This window comes from Euprymna scolopes, chromosome 14, assembly GCF_053919585.1.
Source record: "Euprymna scolopes isolate OS-2025 chromosome 14, ASM5391958v1, whole genome shotgun sequence".
Classification (NCBI taxonomy): domain Eukaryota; kingdom Metazoa; phylum Mollusca; class Cephalopoda; order Sepiida; family Sepiolidae; genus Euprymna; species Euprymna scolopes.
This window is the reverse complement of record NC_136495.1, coordinates 131,217,232-131,242,243: the sequence shown is the minus strand read 5'-3', so window position 1 is coordinate 131,242,243 and position 25,012 is coordinate 131,217,232. Positions and strand designations below refer to the sequence as shown.

General features: G+C 33.6%; 1 pseudogene; it reads left to right on the top strand.

Annotated features, from left to right (window-relative positions):
* Positions 1–14,191: 14,191 nt before the first annotated feature.
* On the top strand, positions 14,192–14,328 carry LOC145293459 (U2 spliceosomal RNA; annotated as a pseudogene).
* The last annotated feature ends 10,684 nt before the right edge of the window (positions 14,329–25,012 follow it).

The window sequence follows — 25,012 nt, the reverse complement described above, 5'->3', positions numbered from 1 at the left end:
ATTTGATTTTATTTGTATTGAACTATGTAGCACAATATTACTTTCTGTACATTTATTAGTACTTATTCATTTATTTCATTGAAGTCAGTGTAATATGTAAAATACAATGGGTAGTATTTTTATAGGCCTGATAATAAACTTATGTTTCCTGCGTGTTATTAGTTTTTATTTTCAAAAATAAGTTAAATTTGGCGCTACCAAAAATAATATCTTCAGCCTCTGGCCCATCGACGAAATGTTGCATGCCTCTGCCTGTTCTACAAGTACTTTAATGGTGAATACTCTGACAAACTGAAAGCACTTGTACCCCCTCGACGTAAATACCCACGACAACCCCGACAAGCAGCTAAATCCCACCCCTTCACAGTAGAAATCTCTAGATGTAAGAGAGCCTTCTACTCCAGTAGTTTCTTTCCCAGAACCGCTAGACTTTGGAATTCCTTTCCGGGTCCCTGTTTTCCCAACTGTACTGATATGCAGACGTGTAACGTGAACCGACATCTTGCTGCCCAACTCCCTACATAGTATCACTTATGTCCCTGATAGTAGCCCCCTACATCAAAGTGGCAACGTGAAATGTAATTAAAAATATATCAGCATTATCACAACATATTTGTTGATTTAATATATTTATCATTCCGTGGAATTTCCACGGGTCCTGGTAGTATTCTAGATTGCTTTTATTTGGGGGGGGGGCGAGTTCTTACTGCATTACATGAATAACTTCGTAAATTTAAAAAAGTGCAATCAGTAAAAAAAAATAATGGATAAAATTAAACCCTACTATTTAATCATTCTTTAAATTTTCCACTTGCAAGAAGAAACGATAATGCATTATAAGGTGTGTCAGAAACTTCGTGAAAAATATTTAATAATTCGACCCCCTGTCATTCCAAGCTTATAACTACTTGAAAAATGTAATTGAAGCCCTAATATTTTTCAATTAAAGGAGCAAGGACTAAGGTTTCATTAAAAAAAAAACGTGTTTTTTTTTTTAAAGGTTTTAAATTTCAGACTTTACAGGTAAATTAAAAAAAAACTGTTCTTTTTGTTGTTTTAAATTAGAATATATTATTTATTAATCTTTTATCTTCAATTTGTGATATATAAAACTTTGGTGAGTAAATTAATTATTTACTTTTTAATAGACATTTCAAAATGGGGGGCGTGAATTAATTCAACCCCCTGTCTTTCCCAGCTTATAACTACCCGAAAATTGTAAATCAAACCCTATTTTTTTTTCAATTAAAAGGGCAAGGACCAAGGTTTCATTTTTAAAAAAAATACAAACAACGTCGTTTAAAAAAAAAAGTTTTAAACTTCGGATGTTACATGTAAATTTCCAAGAAACTCCTCTTTTTTTTTCGTTTTAAATTAGAATATATTACTTATTGATCCTTTATCTTAAATTTGTGATATATAATACTTTGGCACATGAATTAATTATTTACTTTTTAATAGACATTTCAAAATAGAGGGGCGTGAATTAAAGAAAAAACGTTTGTCTAAAATATTAAATTCGGTTTATTGGAAAGAGCATAAAATTTCACAATGACCCTGAAAATATCGTAAAAATAGAATCAATAGAAAAATTTTGATAGATTTTTTAAGTTTAAAAATTGAAAAATACTGAACTCGTAAAATTCAATTAAATTCATTACTGTTTTTTTTAAATAAAAAAAATATTTCTATTACTTTTTATACAACTTTAATAGGTTATTTTGGAAGTATAATCCATAAAGAAAATAAACAACCCACTTTTAAAAGAGAAATAACGAGTTTTTTTATATTTTATTCGCAGTTTCGTGTTAGGGGTGTCAAAAATTCCTACAAAAATTCTGATCCACATAGTGCATTATTATTACAGTTTTGCTACCGTTTGAAAACGTCAAACAGCTTATCACAGAGAATTCTACAAAATAGCAAATATTTTGATTTAAACAAATTTTCATTTAGAATTCGGTACCTTGTCTAAACAATATCTAAACATTGTTGATACATTGTCTTACCAACTGCAATATGTTCTCTACTGTGGCCAACGTTAACAATGTATTGTTTTTCTTTTCCTTTACTTTGTTGAATATAACTACGAGTTAATTTGGCACCGATCGCATAAACTAAAACTGTCACGCAACCGAGAACATTTTTCTATATCAATCAGCTGACTCCATCGGAAAACGAGAATCCAGCGCTTGTTTTGGGCTCCTTCAGTCTTTGACAGACTATGGATACTCACGATGGGGTGCCGGTGCATGAAATTATTGTGGCAGGCGGTGCACAATCTCCAACCATACATCTCCTGATTGGTTGGTTGGTTGCTTTTGTTTTACGGCATATCAACCCTTTCCAGGTTATTTAATGTTGAATCCAAAGATTTCGAAGAAAATTTTTTTAATAGAATATATTTGTTATCAAGTCGGTTTCTATTTAACCCATAGTTGGAACCCTAACAGGTACTACCACTCCGGGTCAGTATGGAGCTGGGAGCAATGGCAATTAAAGGGTGGCTCCACACTCCCCAAAGCCCGCAAGTTGGGACCTCACCACTGGATATAGTTTAAGGTCATAAGGACCAACATCTCCTGTGTCGACATTGTTAAATACCAGTGGCAAGTGAAGTGTATGTACAAGACGACTGGAAACAAATGGCGAAAATAAGCGGAGAGCACATACAGCGCCTAGAATTCCGAAATGGTAACCCATCTGGTACTAAGCGGGCTCAACGGTGCTTAACTTCGGTGATCTGACGAGAACCGGTGTGTCAAAGCGATTATGCCGTATATATATATATATATATATATATATATATATATATATATATATATATATATATATATATATATATATATCTCAAAACGAGTCAATTGACATGTTTCACCCTCACTCATCAAAATCGGAATCGGGGGATTTATTTCTTAGTAATTTGTTTTCCTTAATGATAAAATCTAAAAAAAAGAGACGGGAGCAAGAGCAATCGTATGAGGATGAATTTTAGAGCCTGATCACGTTCAAACCCGCTTCCTAAGGCGAACGTGAACAGTCTCCAAGACTTTTAGATGATATACGGAGTGGGCTCGACTCAATACGAAGAAAAAGTCGATGCTGAAGTTCGTTGCACAATCCCGGTATTTAATAAAGTTTTCTGTTATAGCGGATCCATATGTGTTGTTTACAGCGTCGGTAGGTAGGAATGTTCCATTTCTGATTTGGATCGGTACATGTTGTTGTATGCGACTTTCCATTTTTAAAGACGTTCGACCTACGTAGTCGGCAGCGCAGCCACATTTAAATGAATAAATTACATTACTAATATGATGAGGGGTAGAACATCTTTTTTATTGGAAGCCATTAATGGTTTTGTATTATTCACAACACGAACATTTGAAGCAAAATAAAATCCTTCAAAAGTTGAACTAATTTGTTTGGTGAATTTTTCACTTACTTTCCCCAACCACGGCAATCGAATATAAACCGGACATTTATCAACCATATTGGGGTTTGTTCGTAAAAAAATCTACTCTTTTCCTCTTTAATGTGGTTTCACTTACATCTAAAGGATATCCATTATTGGACAAAGCATCTGTAATTGTATTTAATCCCTCATCCAATTTTTCTGGCGAGCAGATCATTAGGGCACGATGTGTTACTGTCCAAATTAAATTATATTTGCGCTTATTTGGGCAGAATGAATCCCAACGTGTATACAGCCGAGTAAATGTTGGTTTGCGATACATCGATGTAAGGTAACTAGATGGAATTTTCGTTACCAAAACATCGAGAAACGCCAGGGCGGAATTATCTTCACTTGCATACGTATACTTTAACGCCAGATGCATACTGTTTAGTAACGAGAAAAATTCGTTTGCCTCCGAATTACTATGAAATAGGCAAAACGTGTCGTCTACATATCTAAAATAGACCAATGGTTTTATGGGTCCAGACATTAATTTTTCCTCATGGAATCCTACAAAAATGTTGGCCAATGTGGGTCTCAACACGGAGCCCATCGACACACCATCAATTTGCCTGTTCATTACATCATTAAAACTAAATTCATTAGATTTAACGGCAAATTTAATTAGTTCAACAAATACGTGTTCAGGAACGGAAGGTGTTAGACTTTGGCTGCGATATAAAAAGTCAGCACAAATATCTATCGTTTCTAAAACTGGGACGCATAGATAGAAAGGGTCTTACGGGAATATACGCTTTGTGTGTTTTGGGTAGGCCATATAATCTTGGACGGATAGAGCCCGAGGGTTTAATCTCACTAGCTACCTCAGAAGAAAGTAAACCACTTTTTACCCATTTAACTAATTTTTTCTGGAATTTAGATTCCAGAGTACTCGTGGAACCATGGGTGTCAACAGGACCTAATTTAACAAATTTGTCACTATCGCTTAATATAAGTGAAATTTTGTTGACGTATTCCTCATGATTCATTATGACTACCCCAGACCCTTTACTGGGTCTAGTTATCACGAAGGATCTATTTTTATGTAGAGTTTTAATGACGTGAAGGTGTTCATTACGCCATTTAAACTCTGAATGGGATACTGCTGTACTAGCGTAACTGTGGGCAAGGTTGTTTAAACTTGCTTTTAAGTCCCTTGATTTATTCACGCAAACCGGTTGAAGTTTAGCTATCTGAGAGCCTAAAACTTCAAACTCAGAAAATATTTCTTCTGGTTTTGTATTACTTGATGGAATGCAAAATTCCAACCCATGATCAAGTACGAGAAGTTCAACTGGGGACAGTTTCCAAGAAGATAGATTTACCACGTTACCACCAACATTTGCGTTGGTAAAGCAACCATATTTCTTCTTTATTAGATGTTTTAATTTATTATCAAATTGAAGCTGTAATTTTTTACAGCTTCGTTTTTTGATAATAATAATAGGATACCGTAGGAAACGAATTTTATCGCAAAAAGATAATATGCCCACTATTTCCCTCCATAATTGCATGCATCTACTCCTGAATCCTTCCAGATAAAATGCTAATTTATCTGAATGATTCAGGATAAACGCTTTTTCAATCTTATGCCCAGGATGTAATCTTGCTTTTTTATCTTAGATAAAATAAACGAGATACATACATTATATAATCAAGATTGTCTAAATTCCAGAAAAGATTAGTTAAATGGGTAAAAAGTGGTTTACTTTCTTCTGAGGTAGCTAGTGAGATTAGACCCTCGAGATCTATCCGTCCAAGATTATATGGCCTACCCAAAACACACAAAGCGGATATTCCCTTAAGACCCTTTCTATCTATGGTAGGGTCCTCACAACAGAAGGTTGCAAAATTGATCTTTAATATTCTTCAGCCAGTATCAAATTATTATAGTAAATACTATATGAAAGATTCATTTCATTTCGCTGACTACATGCAAAAATCAACGAGTACAAATAAATTTATGTGTTCGTATGATATCAGCAATTTATTTACTTGCGTCCCAGTTTTAGAAACGATAGATATTTGTGCTTACTTTTTACATCACAGCCAAAGTCCAACACCTTCCGTTCCTGAACACGTATTTGTTGAACTAATTAAATTTGCCGTTACATCCGTAATGTACAGGCAAATTTATATTGTGTCGATGGGCTCCGTGTTGAGACGCACATTGGCCAACATTTTTGTAGGATTCCATGAGGAAAAATTAATGTCTGGACCCATAAAACCATTGGTCTATTTTAGATATGTAGACGACACGTTTTACAGTGACAGATGCTTTGTCCAATAATGGGTACCTTTAGATGTAATTGAAACCCCCATAAACAGGAAAAGAGCAGATTTTTTTTAACTTCGAGATCACGTGAGAGGTGTGGGTGACGTTCGAGAGGATAATCGGTATCACAGGGGTGACGTCACGGCTGTAACAATGAGGAAATAAATTTCGTTGCTATAAAGAAAAAGCGAGTTGATATTTTTTTCTATTTTTTGTTTACTTTGCTACTGAAAACTACAATATGTTGGTTTCCGGACAACGTTACACAAGGAGATAGAAGCAAGCTTAATAGAAGTTAATCTCTTCAATGATGCATGGTTAAATAAAGCTGAGACTGATGAGATAGCGGAATAATAAGGTATTTTGTACGAAATGAAAAAATTGGAACTTTAGGAAGATCCCAATATTTAATGTAATTATAGAAGGAACTGGGCACATGAAAAATAATTTCAAAAACTAAATGGCCAATATACCTGGCGAACCAAGTGCAAGACATATTTTTTTTAGATGGCACTTTAAGGGGCGATTAGAATCTTTACATGGTCTATTTCAGTTGGAATATATGAGATAGTGTGAAAATATTTGGAATATATATAGGTTGCCCTATCCCCAGCTTAATCAAAATTATAAAGTAATTGAAAAAAAAAAACAATACACTTGTTCTGACTTTGGCGAGATCGATGTCTGCGAAACTTTTAAAATATGTCCATTTAATTTACGTGTTCATTGATGAAACCCCTACATTAAATTTTACATCGACCTTTTTTACAGGGCGGAGGGGACACCACATTATCAAGGCCCGAAGGCCATTCGAAGATAACAGTTAATGGGCGTACGTTAGTTATGAAGACAACAGTTTAGTAATCGTTAGTAGTGGAAATTTGGTATAATTCGATTATGTAAGGGGATGGCTTAGCAAAAATTTGTTTACGTTGGATTTAAAGATAACCGTATTGTAACCAGCTGGAAAGCGGGCCTACGGAATAGACTTCCATAGGCGGGCAGTTCTAGGAAAAGAAGCTTATTTCATGGACTCTATGTTTAGATTTGGGTACAGACAGAGAGTAGGGAAAATTGTAGATAGTGGTTATAGCTAGACGTGTGTTTTGTGAAAGTTTGACAAGGGAGGACCATAGATTGGAGCATAGAAGGGGTTGTGTACAATGTAAATGCGTTTTAATAAAAGATGCCGATGAGTTTTAATAAAATAGGTAAATAAAAATTTAAAGCTACTCGAATCGTACGTGATTTGAAAAAAATATGGTAAGGAAATCCTGTTAAGATTTATGCGGTCAATGAGTTATTCCACGAAGAATAAGTTAAGTAGTTTTCTTTTATGTGTTTTTACATCATTCTACAATTAGGGAGTGTCTGTTCTTCAGATGCTGCATTCAATTTCTTGTTCTCTTTCGGTGGAGGAGCAGTCCTTCACGACTGAGACAATTTTTATTTTTGTACCTTTTCTCCACGTTAAAAAACGACCCTGTTGTCTAACTCTGTCCCGTGGGGAGGCATTGTAAATAAGTACAATTAGGGAAGAATCTCATAAGAACAATGAAATATTAGTAAACGTTAAAATACAAGGATAAAAAATCATTGTCCCTCAGAAAGAGAATCTAAAAGAAAAGCCGAATATAATCTTCCTGTTCCATTTCACTTTGGTCAAAGTTCTCAGAAATCAAAGAGTCACACTTGATCTCTAAATCAGAAACATAGATATTCCAATATTCCATTAAAGTTTTCCTTGACCTCTGTAGTAGTAATTCTTCTAATGCACTCACCTCCAAAAGACAGAAAGTCTGCTCTGTTTGTTCTCAACACACAGGGACTGGGAGAGGAAGAGGGGGGGGAGAAGAAAAAGCAGTAAACGAGGTTGGTTTTATGGGAAAGAGAGTGAGACTAGCCGCGAGAATTCCCCAGATTTGAGAGGAATAAAAGAGCGAACTCAGATGGATAGGCGACTGTGCTTTTGCTCAAGCAGAGAAAACGGTGAGAGGAGAGAAAAGTCCCTTCCAAAAAAAGTTCCGGCTCGAAGTGAGGCTGATTTCATTATTCCATTAAAGTTCTCCTTGACCTTTCAAACATTAAATTAGAAAAGGAGTTAAGAACACAATTTTCATCCCGGCAATTAACCACATAAAATATATTCTAGTATTCTAATAGAAAAATGCGATCATGAAAAGTAATGTGGTTAAGCTTAAACATGGAAAAGTAAAGGACTAGTTGTTAAAACTGGAAAATAAAAGAAGATATTCTAGAAAAAAATGTAATAAATTTATAACTTAAAATATTGCAGCATTAAGAATTGATTCTTAATGCTGTAATATTTTAAGGCCACCACGTTCTTCGGACTTGTCATCGTGTGATTTTTATCTTTGAGGGACTTTAAAATAAAAAGTTTATGCAAATAACCCTCACAGTATAGACCAACAAAAGAAGAACATTACCAACGCTATCAGGAGAATCACCAGAGACGATCAACAGGCAGTATCTGCAAACGTTGTTAAACGTGTCCAGAAATGCATAGATGCTAACATGGCGAACTTCCATCACCTTTTATAACACTGCAGGTAATTTAAACAATAAAAGAATGTTTCTCCTCTCTACTAGATTTTCCTGGGCTACTTTTAAGTGGGCCACCCTGTACCAACATCCAGAAATTTAAATGCAATTTAAACAAACGTCTGGCTGCCAAACTCCTTACCAAGGATTCCCTCTTATAAATGTGCCCCCCCGTTAAATCTCTCGCAAATTTTTTAGAACGTGTTCATTGAATTTTCGCGTTAATGTAAATTAAAATTGATTGTGACTACTTGTGGCTTTCTGATTATATACTATGTTAGTGTTGTTTCGGCTTTAATAACAAAACATGGGTTGATATGCATTAAAAAGGATTAATTAAAAGTTGAATTTACTTGTGTCGTACGTGATTAGTGGAAAATATGTCAGCAAAATCCTGTTCAAAAATTACGCGGTCAACAAGTGTTTAGTAGTTTCTTTAATGTTTCTTTACTTTTTACTGTAATTATTTAAGAATGTAAGAAAAACGAAATAAAAGTAAATGTTTAAATACAAAACCTATTGTCTATAAGAAAAACAAAACATAAAAAAAGACGGATACAATTTTCCTGCAGTAATACTTTCTGAAATGTAAACTGAAGACGAAAAAGAAAGAAAAACTGCAGTTTTACAATTTCACCTCCCATCTCGCACACCTTATGATGCAGGTGAATGTTTTCGATGACACCAGTGACATGCAGAGTTTTTTTTTTTTTTTCCTGGCAACTGCTCACTTGAAAATAAAACGGTGTCTCGGTGGGGCACAGGCCTATAATATATTTCTCTGAAGGGGGGCACATTTAAAACAGGAGTAAAAGGAGCAGGTGCTTGAGCACCTCTAGCACCGCCCCCTTGTTCATGGCCCTGGATGACGCACCGGGTTTTCCAAATCACCATAAAAAGAATGCTGACAAAACTTGATTTCACTTGTGAAGATAGGGAAATAAGTAAAGAATTTTTTTTTTATCTTAAGGGAATTGATTCATAGAATTTAAATATTTTTTTAGCTTTATCCAATTATGAACAATGATTATTACAAACGGTTCATTGTAAAAGATTCAGTAAAATACAAACTAGGATATCCAGCTCATTGTTGTGTACGGCGTCTTGAACTGACTCTTTCACGCTATCGATCAGTTCAGCTGTAAAGTTTTGGGGGGGTCACCTTGAATTGCTGCGACGCATTGTTAGCTGCACTAACGTTCTCATCTTAACCATGATTCTAGAAATGGTCCATCTAATTCTGAACCTGAACGGCGGCTTTTTCACATTCGAACTGATGCACGAAAATTTCTTGAACTTTACTGAACGATCCAGACTTATAGTAATGTGCAGTATATGCTTTTATGTAGAAACCATTGCAGATTTTGCTGGGTTCTGCAAAATAATGATCATTAATGAATTAATGTGGGATAAATATTAATACAATTGATATTTTTTCCGTTCTGTTCAATACATTATTTTCAGAGATAATTTTATGACTAACACTAATAAAATCGATAACACCGTGAAATTATAATAACGTTTAAAATGCAATAACTCTTATTACTTACAATGTTAACAATTGGTAAAGACTTGCAACTGCAGGTAAGATAATTTACATAACTGAAAATTTGTTATACAGAGTGACCCCCCCCAAAAAAAAATCTGAATGGAAGCCATCTAGAACATATGCTGTAGAACGGAGAAAAAAAAGGCCAAAGACCCTTGTGTTTTGATGTGATGTTTTGAATATAATAAACTAGTTATGACAAAAGTTTATTTCATTCGGACAAAACACTAAAAAACGGGGCCTAATTAGAGTTGGAACCCGTTTTTTGGGTCACCCTGTATATATATATATATATATATATATATATATATATATATATATATATATATATGTGTGTGTGTGTGTGTGTGTGTGTGTGTGTGTGTGTGGGTGTGGATGTGTGTGTGTGACTACTTCATTTAATCACATAAGTTAATATACGAAAGTATTATTTTATGTGTAAACTTTAAGTATTTGCCTCAACAGTGCTCAATACACAGGTAGAGCTAGATAGTGAGTTATAAAAATATATATGGCAATTAAGCTACACAGAATATTCCGCGTTTCATTCACACTAGGATTCGTTAGGCTTATGCGAAGAGTTGTGGTTGTCTCGCGTTTTTATATACACACATTCCATTGAGTTTTTAGTAAGCCAATCAGATTCCTAGTTTCCACCGCTCCCTTCCTAAGCAACAAAATTTGCTATCCAATATTTTAAAGAACCCCAAAATCTATTTTAATGTAGAAGAGAAATAGAGAACAACTGGGTACATAGGATAAAATTTACTCTAGGATAGCGATACAAAATAATTTTAAAATTAACAATAACTGTAGAAAATAAATAAATAAAATGAACATACATATACATGAATTATCATATATATATAAATATATATATATATATATATATATGAACAAACATGACATTTAAAAAAATAAATAAATAAATAACACATTTAACTACACCTAGTTTTAAAATAGGTCAGGTCACTAGATATCTACGCTTCCCGCTAAAAAGGTACATACAAAGGACGGGTTGAACCCAAGGTCAACTGAGACTTTGTCCTGTAGGTGTCTGTTCATTGTGCGTATATAAAAACGCGAGACAACCACAACTCTTCGCATAAGCCTGATGAATCCTAGCGTGGTTGAAATGCGGAATATTCTATGTAGCTTAATTGCCATTTATATATATGTGTGTGTGTGTGTTTGTGTGTGTGTGCGTGTGTGCAAATTACTATTATAAATTGCTAATGATTTTGAACTTGTGTTCTGTAAATTACCTGATAAGCAAGATAGTAACCGGACGACTCCATCATGGTATGGAAAAGCCTCCTCTGTTTAGAATACTCCTCGTTACAGTGACAAAATCAAATGACTAAAAATCTCTGGTCTATATAAAAACAAATCCTAAAAATGCATGAGTCAAATCGAAGCAATGTGTAGGTAACTCTTTAATTTTTCAATACAACGTACTATTAGAAATGTCTCATTATTATAAATTTCTTTGTTGTTATTCGTTTATCAGATACTAGCTGGAAGCCCGACGTTTCCCGGTCGTATAAAACGCTTAAACATATTTTAATTCATGCAGATTGCGTATGCATTATTATAGAATCAATCCTCTATTGAATATGATATATTGCAAAGAATAATTTTCCCAGTTGCTAATTTGCAAAATAAATAAATAATAAAGATAATGTCGTTTATCAAATTCCGTCTGTGTTTGTATGTAATATCACGTCAGCTGATATTTGGGCTTGACGATCCTAAAATAGTATTTCCTTTCTTATAGATGAAAAGAATAATTTTTACAAGGGAATATTGTACGCTAAACCGATAAATTTTACCCCGGTGTAACGTAAAATATTCCCCTATAATTTTTTTTCTATACGAGAAGAAATATTATGTTTTAGATCATATTTTTTTTTCGATTTTCGATACTTATCGAATGAATTTCTGTACAAAACATATCTAAGAACACTGCCAGAAATATAAATAAGCTTTGTGTGAAATTTAAAAAAGGAAGGGCTCAGCCGTTTTGGGACCTATGAAGAAGAAACCCACCCGCACACACCGAGTGACTTTTGTATAATAGTAGAAATTAGCAAGATAAGAAACCGGGCGACTCTTTCAGAGGGGGTGTGATTAAATTTCTCCCTTCGAATATGACGCTTTAAGACTGAATGCCACATAGCACAGCAGATATGTCCAATAGATATCAAGTCAAAGTAAAAAAAAAAAAAGCTAAGTTTTCGCGTACCACATCGACAATACCATATGTTTATATCATCAATAGCATTCGCACTGGCAGGTCAAATTCTAGTAGAACTGTTTTCGAAATAGAGTAGCAGGGTGGCAGTCAGTAACAGCTAATGTTAGTATCGAAAATTTTATAAGCACCCGTGGTGCAGCGGTTAAAGCAGTTAATCACTAATTAAAAAGTCCCAATAATAGAGGAAAATGGAGTAAAAAAAATACTCTAGTTTTTTATATAAGCATATGTATTTTACATTTAATATTTTGAAAACTTCCAAATGCATAAACGTAATGTTAAGTAACTTATTGACAGTAATTGTCTTTGTGTAAATGAAATTAAATATTTTTTCTCGTTGCGAAATAATGAACAATTCTATGTCATGAATGCGATCGAATCATCGATTATCTGTCTCTTACCACAGGTTCTTTCATCGACAAATTGGAAATACGAAGGATACTTTAAAAAATCACATAGTTTTTATTAATGAAAGTTGTTTTCATGGAAAACAAAATGATAAAATGTTACCGCGCGTTCCGTGATCAACCAATTGCTTAATTATTAAATATAAAACTACTTAATAACAATGAGCTATTATTAATTGTATTATTATTAGATGATTCAATTAAATTCGCTTGCAAAACCCAATCATATTCTGCAAAGCCAAAAACGGAAATATTTTCTCTACAAATAACCAAACCAAACCAAACATGTGTAATATAGCCTATATAAGGTGTTCATATATTTACAAGTAAATATGAATGTGTCTATTTTCTATAAGATGTGTGACACATTTAATTGTCTCTAAGGTATGTGATCGTATAGTGATGATGGTACAAACAGGACATGCAACATTTATGACAGACGATCTTTACAGTAATAGGAAACAGATACAGTTCCCTTGGGGGTAGCAGCGGTCAATAAGGAAACATACCTTAAACATCTGAATTGATCTCAATGTAACTAATCCTTAAAAAAGCTGCAAATAAACATTCTTACGACCCAAAGTATTAGTTGTATTTACAGCAGCTTTATTAACCAATGTTTCCCTATTAGAAAGCTGTACGCTGGTCTTAAATTTTTACTGTCAACATTTTCTGATAGTCTCCCTTGTTCAGAGCCATTATGGTTCGTTGACTCTCTCTCTCTCCCTCTCTCTCTCTCTCTCTATCTATCTATCTATCTATCTATCTATCTATATATCTATCTCTATCTCTATCTCTCTATCTCTCTCCTGAATATGTCGACTCACAACTGTGACTGCCTACTTTTGACTAATTTATACATGTCTCAAAAAAGACCTCCTTCCCTCTAAATGTCGCCATTAACATGTATCATCACACGACCATAGTCTGATCTCTGTTACGTAGTCACCCGTGTTTATTTTTAGTCGCGTGCAAGTTGGTCTGTCCGTAACACTTTTGTGCTTGGCCTTTATGGGTTAGATCAAAGGTCTGTTCTTAATAGATTCTGTTCTTAGATTTTTAAGCTTTTCTTGTCCTTTTGGCTAAGATCAAAGTGTAGGATCTGTCCGGCAGATATTGCAAGAAAAAGCCCATATGTGGGGGCAACCCCAAATATAAGACCTTGGTCAATTAAGGGGCAACTTTACATACCAATTGTCACTATCCAGCTCCCCTACTCCCCAGGGAGTTGGTCCCCATTCCCCTTTCACTCCTCATATTAAAAATCGGCCTTGTGCCTAATTTGCTCGGTGGGGGAGCAAATAAATACAGCTTTTCTTGGCCTTTTTGCCAAGATCAAAGTGTAGTATCTGTTCCGGCAGATACTGCAAGCAAAGACCATATGTGGGGGCAACCCCACATATAAGACCTTGGTTAATGTAGGGGTAACCCTTCATACCAATTGTCACTATCCAGCTCCCCTACTCCCCGGGGAGCTGATCCCCATTTCCCCTTCACTGCTCACATTAAAAATCGGCCTTGTGCCTAATTTGCTCGGTGGGGGAGCAAATAAATACCAACCCGTCATACTAATTGTCACTATCCAGCTTCCCTACTCCCCGGGGAGTTGGCCCCCATTTCCCCTTCATTCCTCATATTAAAAATCGGCCCTGTGCCTAATTTATTCGGTGGGAAAGCAAACAAATACAGCTTTTCTTGGCCTTTTGGCCAAGATCAAAGTGTAGTATCTGTTCTTACTACATGCTGTATTTATGTTTGTAACTTTGTGATATAAAGTGGTGGATCACTTTTCTGTATTAATTTAATGTAAAATTATCACCCACTTTACAACCAGTCAGTCTCAAAGCCATTGAAGTAATTCTCCAGGTACTTCAAGTTGTTTTTGAATGATTACAGTTATGTTTTAAGCATTCAAGTCATTCTTAAGGTCATTCAATTCATCCTTAAGTCATTCTAAATTATTTACTTTTTTATTTATTTAAGTAATTTCGGCCCATTTTTCGGTCATTTTAGTTTATCTTTAAGAATTTCATGTCAATTCTACATTCACGCATTCATTCATTACACGAGAGCACGCGACTAATGGCTATCGGCCTTGTTACTTATCAAATTCCTTTTCCCCCAAGTAAAAATTCCTGGGAACTATTTTAATGGAAATATTTTCTTAAGTTAAATATCTTTTTCGCCCCAATAACATTTTTTCTTAAGTTATTTATTGCGAACTATTATCCTCATCTTTCTTAGTTGTGGTTTCACGACGTTTCGGCCAACTATTTCTCTCTGGCCTTCGTCGGGTGGTAACCGCGACTATTTAGTAGTTGGGCGAAACGTCGTGAAACAACAACTAATAAAAGATAAGGCTAATAGTCCGCAATAAATAAATTGATAAATAATATTCATCTCAATAATGAATTCCAGTTAAATAATATATAAACATTCTTTGTATAATTCAAAAATTGTTTTCTTTGTTATTCAAATTCTGGCCTAAATACTGAAAATCGGCCATGAATCAGGCTAACCAGTATTTTTTTCGGGAGCCAATAACATAACAAATGAATAAATATTTGAAAAATTACCAAAATGCCTGGATTCGTTATTAAGTACCCCCAAAAGTGTTGATATGCCGTAAAACGAAACAATGAAATAAAACCCCTTAAATCTGCGCGTTTAGTGATGTAAATTCTATTTCAAAATTAAGTGCATTGTTTCAATTAATTAGCATATTTCGGCATTAAATAACTAAAGAAACGAGTTGATATACCGTAAGATTGATAAACAAGAGTGTTTGCGTCGTATGTGATTATTAGTAAAAATAAAAAAAAAAACATCGCAGCACAAATTATTTGCGTACTTTCCTTGGTTTGTCTTAGGCGGTTCCATGTCTACGATTCATTGATTAAATATTTTCTTTTTTTGTGTTTTATTATTCTTAAATTCTTTAGTGAACTAAAAACGCTAACATAGCCTTTCAAATCTGAGGATAAGAAAGTGCACGAAAAACTATCTTATTAACAAGGATATATCGGGAAAACCCAACAAGGATATATCGGAAAAACCCAAATAAATTAAAGAACAAAAAAAATCTTGGTGGAAGAAATTTTTGCTGTAGGCAGAACATGATTGACATACAGTAATTCATTGTCAACAACAACAACAAAAACATTTGAAAATTTTGTGCGTTTTTCCCTTGTATACCTGAGAGTGAATTTGAAAGTGTACTGATACGTCGGCTTTTTCCTTTTAGACAACCTCCTGAATACCGACCAATAAAATTTCACTTCATACAAAAGAATTCGAGTAAAAATAGATAGCTTTTGATGTATATTTTTGCTTACCTGGCGCTTTGTAGGGCATTAACCTTGAACAGGTTGACCCAGCTTCCTCTGCATGAATATTAAACTCGCAACCGGTCCTCAGGCGCATATGCATAATTAGTATTAAATAATAATTATCCATTTCTACCTGCAGACATTAGTGCTTGATGCGTATGCAATCCTCCTGGCCATGTGGTTCAAACTGAACCACTTTCGCTCCATTTGCCGAGACTCTACCTCGGGACCACAAAACAATTACCTTGGGGATGAAGGGCAGTAAGAACTGTTAAATGCCGAATTCGAGCGAGTACAATAGCCATCTAGAGTGTTCGCACGAGTGGAAGTCGTGAACTTTGCATAGACGTTAGTTGATTGCCCATCCTTAAGTATTTTTAAAAGGGCTTGATAATTATAATTAAATAATTATTCATTTTACCCGTTTATACATACATATATATTTTATAAATTAGTATATATATATATATATATATATATATATATATATATATATATATATATGTGTGTGTGTGTGTGTGTGTGTGTGTATATATATATATATATATATATATATATATATATATATATATATATATATACGGCTCAATCATGTTGGGACACCGGTTCTCGCCAGATCACAGAAGGTAAGCAACGTTGAGCCTGACCGGTACTAGATGGGTGACCATTTAGGAAGGCTGGGCCCTGTATGTACCGCGCCGAATCGTAGAAATTGCCAAGTTTGTATCTGGGGCGCATTAATTCATTGGGAGAGGTGCACTCCCAGTTTTCGTTGAGACATGCATCCAGGAGAAGGAAAGTCTGATGTAAAAACCTGCGGTCTACTGTATACTCTGTTCTGCTGCAGTGATCTACACCGACAGAAGTTAGCAGCAATACCAAGAAGTGTGGTTCGTTCTCCACAAATCTTCAGCACTATAAACAAATCATCTGTGTAGATTCCCGAGCAACTTAGTTGTTGTAGAGGAAACTCATATGTCGGAATCGACTGGATAGTCAATCATATTTCTACTTCCAAGCAGGAAACATGGGGAGTTGATGGCCTTCGTCGCATAGGGTAGAATTAGCTGCAAAGTTCTTCGCAAATAGTTTGGCCTTGTCTGACGCTGACGAGATGACCTCTGGTCCATTGATAATGGTTGGTATAGAACGCACACTTCTGTTCAGGATTTTATTTGTTATTTGCCAAAACTGGTGGGATCCAAGCCGCTGATCAGCTACCTTGGATTTAACAGACTGGGCATATAGCTCTCTTGCATTTTTTATTACTCTTTTACAGTGGTTGCTGGCAGACCTGAAAGCAGCTTTAGTCTCAGTGCATCTATTACGTTGGTAGCTATGGAAAAAGTGATTTCTGTGCGCGATAGCAGCAGCACATTCTGGGGAGAACCATGGCTGGCTGTTAGGTTTTTGTTGGAATTTTTTAGATGGTATGAACTGGTCTATGCCTACAATTAACCATTCGGTCAGATCTGATACTATAGAGGACACATCCTTTTTAAACAGATTCCCGAGCAACTTAGTTGTTGTAGAGGAAACTCATACGTCAAAATCGACTGGAGAGTCAATCATATTTCTACTTCCAAGCATTACCATATTTAGTTCGTAATTCGGTACTTCTGCACTTTAGTGTCCGTTTTTCCGTGAGTCCCGCTCGGCAATGTCCGGTGAACGACAGAAACCGCCGGATTATACCGAATGAGCAAAAAGAGACGCAAGCGAGCAGACGGTAAAAATTACAAAAAAAAAAAAAAACGGAAAGGAAAGAGTTTAAAAGAAAAAGAAACGAAAGGACAGAGTTTCATTGCGCTTTTAAAGCAACACGTCTTGTGACAAGGAAGGAAAATAACGGTATATTTTTAGCGACCTGCATCAGCGCAATATAAACACTCCAATCTCCTCATGTTAAGAATGGCTTTCGGAATTAACACTTCAAATCTTCCCATGTTAAGAACGGCTTTCGAGGTTAGAGATGTTTATTCCGAAAGCTGTTCTTAACATGGAGAGGTTGGTGGAAATTATATTACGCTGGGATAGGTCGTAAAAAAATACCACAATAACTTTTCATACAAAAACAAAATAAAAAATATATTTGTTTACTAATTCAAAAAAACAAAACTTTTATCATCACAACCCTCGCCCCCCCCCTAAAAAAAGTAAACAGAAAAAAATTCAGTTGGCATAAAAAGAAAATAAAACAGTAAAATTTTAGAAAATTATTACGGTGTTTTTTTTTTGTTTGTTTTATTTACTTTCTTTTATGTTTCTTTTATGTTTGTTTTTATTAGTGGCTCCCGTTCACTCGTTATAATCCGACGGTTTCCGTCGTCCGCTGGGCGTTGCTGAGCGAGACTGACGAAAAAACTGGCATTAAAGTGCACAAGTACCTGTCATTCTGTTTTGCTCAACCAACTTTTTCATACAGGTTACGTGTGAACATATAATGCATTTGCAAATGGGAGAATCCCGACGGAGGTTCCACACTATTTTCGTTCTTTAACGAAACATATTTCACTATTTCCAAAGATGTTACGTTATATTTTCAGATGTGTAAAATATATCCGAACCACCCAAATATTAGTGTTTTACTGTTTTGATGTTTCTAGAACTATCAAACCAGGACTAACAGCGACTGTGTAACCGTTTAATCTTAAATTATAGGGTATATACTGGTCAGACAACAAGTGTCCCCCATAAACACACTCGTCAATGCGATTAATTGTTTTATTACACCCAATAAATAAATTACAGTCGTACATCTACATATGTCTATGTTCTTGCTTATATGTATATGTTTATATATTAAACATACAAGTGTATATATATACATATATATACACACATATATATATACATAATACATATATATATGTGTGTGTGTGTACTTATATATATATATACATTTACTTATATATATATGTATTTAAAGATAATATTAATTACGTTGATAACATCTATATTCATATACATATATATGAAAAAAAAAACATAAATGTATTTATATTGCTCTATTTGATACATATATTCATAAGTACATATACAGATATCCTAAGTTAAATGATATGTATGTACATATATTATTATAAATATAAATGTAAATATATATTTATATAGATAGATAGATAAATGGATAGATAGATATATAGATATATAGATATGCGTGTATAGTTACTTTTACCTGCGTAGAAAATATGCGCACATAGATGTTTAAATATATAAATATTTATATATATACGCACGCATATATATATATATATATATATATATATATATATATATATATATATATATATATATATATGATTACTTCATTTAATCACATAAATTAATATAGGAAAGTATAATTTTTAATTAATTTAGACACACCTACATCATATATACACATCTCTCCATGTAATACAGGACCCCAGAATATTGCATTTATATATATGCATATATAATTATATGCATATATTTATATAAAAATCCTTATCTACTTATATATAGGTAAGTATATAGTTATATCTCTCTCTATATATATTTATGTATATTCATTTATAATATAATTAAATATATTTTTACCTGTTGTAAAGTGTTTTATAACATGTTTTATTAATTCTTTACTTGGTAAAAGTTTTTTTTTTAAGTGAGGTACAGGGAATGGGGTAAAAAAAGAAAAATGATTTCACGTGAATGAATTGTCAAGTGAAGAGTGGAAGATCCAATGACGGTAACCCCCCCCCCCCGCCACAAAAAAGTTGGTAAAAGTCTGGTAACCAGAGGTAAAAATCAAGAGGAATCCTGTTCCTTGAAGATATTTGGAGGTCATCCAAAAGGCAGAATTCCGGGAACTAATTCACAAATGGGTACAAAGAAAAAAGAGTGAGTTCAAAATACTATCATAAAAAGAAAGATAAATTGTGTGGAAAATGAAAAAAATGGAAAGATTTCAAGGCGCTACTGCCAAGGCCGAATTTATAAAAACTTTATAAATATTAAGACTTTAATATTTATAATATATTTTAAGTTTACTATTTTGGATTATCTTTGTAAACTTAATTGCAATTCTTATTTAATTATATATATATATATATATATATATATATATATATATATATATATATATATGTGGAGATAGATAGATAGATAGATAGATAGATAGATAGATAGATAGATAGATAGATAAATAGATAGATAGATAGATAGATAGATACAGATATAAATATGTGGCTATTTAAGTGTATATATATATTTATGTATATATATATATATATACTTATATATATACGCATATATATATATATATATATATATATATGTATGTATATATATATATAATATATGAATAATAGTTATTCCTGGATATATATAAATGAAAACAAATGACATTATATAAACATAGATATACAGATAATTATACATAAATATACATAAATATGTAAACAGTGATATAACTATATACTTACCTATATATAAATAGATAAGTATTTTTTATATAAAAATATACATAGAATTATATATGCATATATATAAATGTAATATTGTGGGGTTCTGTATTACATGGAGAGGTGTGTATATACGGTGTACGTGTGTCTAAATTCGTATCGTCTGGTATTATGTGTCTTTCTAATGAATATCTGTATACTTAGTGTATATACATTGATATATCTGTGTTACAATTATCTATATGACGTGCGTATATACGTGTGTTCGTCTATAAGCGGCTAGCGTTGTGATCGTCTATTTAGGGCTGTTTGTGTGGTGCGTGTATAACGTTTACGACAGTATTGGTTGATTAACAGATACGGTTTAACAAAGGGATGTATCATTTACAACAGAAAGGAACAAGTAACAATCCCTGTGGTTTTACATCGGACAATGGAGAAACATACACGGTCCTTCTTGGGTCCTGATTTGACAGATCCTTGGAACAACTGCAAATAAAGATGCGTACAACTTGAAATATTTGTAGTATTTACAGCAGCTTTATTTCGGATGTTTTCCCCTATTACAAAGCTACAACGCTTGTCCTAGACTATCCTCATTTCTGATCCCCATACTCGGAGCCATCATGATATGATGACCGTCTTTTTCTCCCTCTGGCTACCGATTAATCTGCTCTCTTTGATTCCCGACTCTTGGCTAAAAATGATACGTGTCTTTTAAGCTCTTTCCTAAAATCCATGTCTTATTTAGTGACATCTACGTTATGCTACATCTAGACTCCCAGCCGATCTGTTCTCTTTCACTCCCGACTCTTTACTAAAAACTGATACGTGTTTTTTCAAGCTCTACGTAAGATTATGTCAGAATGTAAAGGCCAGACCTATTTTTAAATTACTGTTTGTGTTCTAATATTCTTTTCTATTAAAACATTTTAACATATATGAGTTTATATTTAAATATTTATTTCGCTAAAATAAAATTCTTTGTGACATTCTGTTTTTATCAATGTAATAACGATCCTAATAATCGTCGACCAGCACATCTAACATTCCTTTTCCTCATTTTCCCCCAATATGTTTGTATATTTCTAAAAAATATGCAAACATTTTTCTACGCCCCTTTACCTCATTTTCTTTTGCTTCCAATTTCTAGATCTGTAAATTTCTTATACTCCATCGAGCTAAGATAAATGTCAGACGTCTTCTTTCAATTTTTCTTTAGCCAGTCTTTACCCACTTACCATATAGATGGAATCCTCTTTTCTGGCCCAGTAACATTCTCATTTAAAATATACGTTACTCCTTATGATTGATATCAGATGTCTATTTCCAGCCACCCTTCTGCTATAGGCAAAAAGCGGTCCCTTTTGCCTCTCATCAAAATTTGACAACTTTAAGTCCTACTGAAAACTATATCGCTTGTATTTCTATATTTATTTTATTAAGTTGTTGCATAAGTTTCCGCCGTTGTTTTAAAGAAAATCAAAGAGTTTTAACAGCAAAAGTAAGTTCGTGTGGGACCTAAGCGCCAAGCTTTTGTGTAAATCCCATCAACTGAAGATGACGTAAAATTGTCGCAAAATAACACTTCATCTTTTCATCCAATTCTCTACATGCCTGATGGTTATCTTCCTTTAAAATAACTCTGTGTTGGTCTTCGTCTATCTTGATTGGTCTTCCGGAACGAGGAGCGTCATCGAGGTCAAAATTACCGTGTTTGAATCTGGTAAACCAGTCCCGAACAATTCTCTTAGCTATAGCGTTTTCTTCATATACGGCACAAATATCCTTGGTCACTTCATTCGCTTTTTGATACCGATTAAAGGCGGAAAGGAGGGGGGGTTTGCAAATGTTATTTTTATCTACTTGACAATTAATTTGAAGGTTCTGAAAAAGGAGAAAAATTATATGAGCAAAAACCGATGACCATTATCTTGTAGAACAGAATACGTGATTTCTAATGATATATAACACTTTGTCAAATATAAAAACATGTTATAAACTTTTTTTTTTTGTGAAACAGCGGGAACTTTTACAACAACCTGATACTTCAATTTATGGATCATTTTACGCCTTATATTTGGGGATGAAATGGAACACCTCTGCTTACATATCTACTGGTCAGTCCTCCCAAATTACTGCGGTATCTTTTATTGTCTATCAAAATCTCATTTAATATGGTATCTTATACTATAATTCCCGCTTGAGACCAATTCCATTTATTTGGTTTGTTACGTTTGGCAGTCTCTTTCTTCTTCTTTTTTTTTTACTATCATAACGGTTCCACGTCATATTTTTATAATTTACTATTGTATATATATATATATATATATATATATATATATATATATATATATATATATATATGTGTGTGTGCGTGTGTGTATAACCTTCTATAATATAAATCTACATGTCTGTTTAAATGTATGTATGTATGTATGTATGTATGTATGTATGCCTGCCTAAACTTTCGACAAAGGCGACGGATTTTCACGAAATCGGTATCGTTTTGAAGTGCAGCCTTTCGGATGACAAATATCGAAACATTGGCTAAAAACTTCTTTCACCCTCAACAAGGCATTTTCTATAGGGCAAGGTCGCTGTTTTCGCCGCTATTTTCGAAATTCATCCCCTCTTTTCGATTGATTAGCCTTAATATAAACCTTCGTCACTTCCAGTTTGGCGATGGACACAATAGCAAAGACATCACGTCACCCCCACCGTTCTTTTCCTCCTTACCGATACGGGTTCGAGCCTGCCTGCCTACTACAATTTTTTTTTTTTTTTGCTCAACACACGCCTCTAAACACCCGGTTAACGCCAGGTACCCAGGCGAATGGAATATATAACTAAAAATCTATAAAACAGATGAATGTGCAAGATAATATGTGTATGTATACACTAGATGAAGACAGTTTATTCGTAAAACGCACACTCAAGATATATATATATATATATATATATATATACGTGTGTGTATTAAAGGATCATCACTATTCCTTTCTTTTCTGTATATTTGCCTAATCTACATATGTACACACATACCTTTTCTCACTCAGTGTATATATACGTATATTTCGGCATATAAGGCAAACCTTAAAGTTAAAAAATCATCTTTACAAATCAATATTTCATAAGATTCCGCGTGTTGCAATCTCTAGCCTAGGCTAAACAAACATGTTTTCGTGGTTTGGCCGTCGTCTTATACAACTGATAGATGATAAATTTATTAAAATGTGCTTCAAAGAGAGAGATGGTCCTGGATATGACCATAGACTATATCCGATGGTGAGGCCCCAGTTTGCGGGCTTTGGACAGTGTGGATCCACCCTTTAGGTGCCATTGTTCCCAGATCCACTCTAACCTGGAGTGGTAGTACTTGTTAGGGACCCAACTATGGATTAAATAGAAACCGACTTGAAAAAAATATATATATTCTATTTAAAAAATTCTTCAAAATAACTGGATTCGGCAAAAAAATAACCTGAAAAGGGTTGATATGCCGTAAAATAAAAACAAGCAACCAGAGACAGAGAGAAAGAGAGAGAGAGAGAGACTTCTATGCATATATATATACATATATATATATATATACATATATATATATATATATATATATATATATATATATATATATATATATATATATATATATATATAATAAAATAAAAATTACAATTAAATTTACCAAAATGATCCAAGGTGGTAAAATTAAAGTTTATTATGAATATTAAAGAATTAATATTTATTAAGTTATCTCAGTCAGATGTAAAAGCTCGATAAAACCAAATAGGAGATAGTGCTTCCTTCTCAGATTAAATATGTTTTTAACTCATTTCAAAGTGTTTTTTAACATGTTTTATTAACTGTTTGCTCGTATATATATATATATATATATATATATATATATATATATATATATATATATATATATATATATATATATATATATATAAAATATGTATACATGTATAAATATATTATATACTAGTAGGCCGCCTGGCGTTGCCCGGTCATAAAATACGCATAAATATTATATTTTAATTCATACAAAAACTGACACATTTGAATGCGTGTATTATGTATTTTATAAACAGTTCACATTTTTTAATTAAAAAAGTATTCTAGCTAACATCGAAACCAAAAATACTCTAGCTAACATCAGAACCAAAACCTATAAACAGTGAGCCAAGTACGATAACTATAAGGCCAGCTTAACATGATCTTTAAAAAGGTTTTTCCAACCTACTTATTCTTAAAATAATGGATCTGTCCTGTGCATGATTCACGCATACGTATTCGTGAGACAGTTGACAAACAGATAAAAACCCGATGACCTCCCCACGTAAAAGTTTTTAAATTTTTACCTCTTAGCAGTACTTTTTTCCCGATGAAAACCGGTTAAAAAGTATTCAACATGTTTAAATACCATATATACCATATTTCAAGTCTGTAGATCAACTATTCGTTGAGTATATAGGTTTAGAATTGTCCTCACACACACATTCTTACATTTATAGATATAGATATGTGCGTATATCCATACTCTATGTATAGAAAGTAAGTTCTTAATTATATAAACACATACATCTTCACACACACATACATATATATATATATATATATATATATATATATATATATATATATATATATATATATGAATGTGTGTGTGCGCGCGCGCGCCCTTGCGAGTGTGTGTGTGTGTGTGCGCATGCGCGTGTATAAATGTGCCAAAGGATCGTCGGTTTTATT